We start from the raw sequence: 2,503 nt of genomic DNA, 5'->3' as shown, positions 1-2,503 counted from the left end.
CATGCGTTTCTGTGGATTTGTTTTTCTAATGTACCCAGACTAGCACAGCATCTTTAATTGAACATGCTTGAGGCACACTGTTGGTCCCTCCACATCACCTCTTCCTCCTCTGGTATCCCCAGCTCGCCAAAGTATGCTATTTGTTCGTTGAGGCCAGGATTCTCCCCCACTCCCCCAAACTATTTTATTGGGAGTTAATACAGATAGCATATCATTTCACAGTTCAATCACATCAAGTACTGTTGTACAAGTGCTACCACAATCAGTTTCCAAACATTCTTTTCCTTCCTGAACTCCTTGACATCAGCTCCCTTTTACGGCTCCCCCCACCCCCGCTGCCTCCACCACCATTCTGCCTACCCTCTCCCCAAACCCTCATTCTGCTTGCTGTCCCTATAGGTTCATCAATCCTGGGTTTCATGTACCGAAAATCAGAAAAGTATTTGACAAAAATCAAAGAGGGTGACCCCCAACGACATAACACACCTGAGATAAAACCCCAAAAGAACAAACAAAATACAGAAACTGTTGAAAATCAGATCAAGCCTAATGTGCATCAGAAGTGGGGGGTGGGGGGGTCAGCTGATAAAGTTTTAAGCATTCAAGTCAGGCTTATACTTTTGATCTTCTATATTCATTTCTCCAGTGCAGTCTGTTTGGGAAACCCCGTTCTTCTCACAGCTCTATTATGGAGAGAGGGAAACCACTGGCGGCTCATTTCCTATGCAGTTCCCCAGAACGTCACTTGGGCTCCCACTGTCATCCACAGCCTTCTGCAAACCGGATTCTTACAATTTAGGCTCTGATACTATTCCCTCCTTTAGAATATATGATTTACAATCCTTCAGTGAATGATGGCGTGCTTCTTCCATGTAGACTTAGTTGACATCTCACTTAGATGGGTCCTTGTTTGGAAACAAACTTTTAAGACCCCAGGTGCTATTTTATCTGATAGCCAGGCACCATCTAATTTCTTTACATTTAGTTATAGTACCCATATCTGCTGTGTTCCCTTCCTGAGGGCTTCTATTGAGCAAAGCCAGATGTAAGAATTACTTTCTCATAAGTTGGAGCTAGGATTTAGTGTGGGCCCCAAACCATTTCTGGATCTAAGTTTATTTATTTATTTATGATCTGCCTTTGGCTCCTTTTCAAAACCTTGTTAATTTATCGTAGCGACTCTTATCACTCATTTCCCCGGGGCACAATGATCTTCTGTTTGATTAGCTCTGGTACTAATTTTTGAAAGTCTTATTGAGAGAGGGATGTTGGGCCAATGTAGGCTAACTCCATATCACAGTATCTGAATTATTCACTTGTACAGAATCAATCCTTTTGTGGCTGGATGCTATTTACACAAATAATGGGCTTTAAATGTCAGGGAAAATTTACAATATTTACTAAGAATGTCAGTCACAGGTTTGATGGAATAACATATATCTTAATACAGCATAATGATGTAGTAAGACCAGGCTTGTTCACTTACGAACAGTTCAGTCATCTTATACAGCTATCTTCCACTTTCTCAGGCACCAGGAATTTTCCATCGTAAGGCAGTTTACAAGTGTGTCTTAGGAAGAGTTCACGCACTGGATTCTCCTCATTGGATCTTACTGATGCAGCCTCTGGAGCATGCTATGCACCTTGAAGAGCCAGGACTCAATGCCCAGTGTTCCCCGGCACCCCAGGACACTACCCCCCTACGTCCCCCAAAGCATCTTCAGTCATTGTTCCCCCCAACTGGAGGTTGGTTCTCGCTCCTTTCCTACTGTGTTAGTCCAGATAGACTAGAGAAACAAACCCAGGGAGACTTATATGGGTATAATAGAGAACTTTATATCAAAGATTAATGGTACATTAAGAAACCATCTCAGCCCAGTCCATAAGATCAAGTCCATAAGTCCGATGTTAGCCCATGTGTTCAATACCAGTCAATAATTTCCTCTTCAGACTCACGCAACAAATGCAATGGTGCCGAATGCAGGAAGATCACAGGCCAGTGGTGGAAAGCCTTGTGAATGCAATGGCAGTGGCAGCATCTCGGCCCTGGCATGGATCTCCATGTGATTTCTCCAGCTCCAGGGCTCTCATTCAATCACGGGTGTCCATGCGGCTTGTCAGCAGGAATGTCTCACAGGGAGTGAGTGTCTTTGGCGTCTAGTGAGTTATTTATCTCCTTTGTGCCTCCAAATGGCTGGGACCTGATTGACAAGCTAAACTCCACCCCTTCACTTTTATTAGTCTCAAGTTGGCAACAGATTATGTAACTACCACACCTACCAATAGTTGTGCATTTGTGTTTCCCCACATGTGTTTGCTCCCTTTCCCCTCTCCTACCTCGATTTCCCCATCAGTATCCCTCATCCCTCTGTCTACCTGTCTGGAAGACCTCATCATAGCTTTGCACGGCAGCCACTCAGTATACAATATCCCGTTCTCCTCCCATAACCATTTGATGACAGCTGAAGTGAGGCATCCTTTGACAAAGTGGCCTTCAAGATAC

The sequence above is a fragment of the Echinops telfairi genome, unplaced genomic scaffold (assembly GCF_000313985.2).
Source record: "Echinops telfairi isolate 266 unplaced genomic scaffold, ASM31398v2 ScPeMD7_18;HRSCAF=68, whole genome shotgun sequence".
Taxonomy (NCBI): Eukaryota; Metazoa; Chordata; class Mammalia; order Afrosoricida; family Tenrecidae; genus Echinops; species Echinops telfairi.
The sequence above is the reverse complement of the archived record's forward strand: the minus strand, read 5'-3'. Positions refer to the sequence as shown.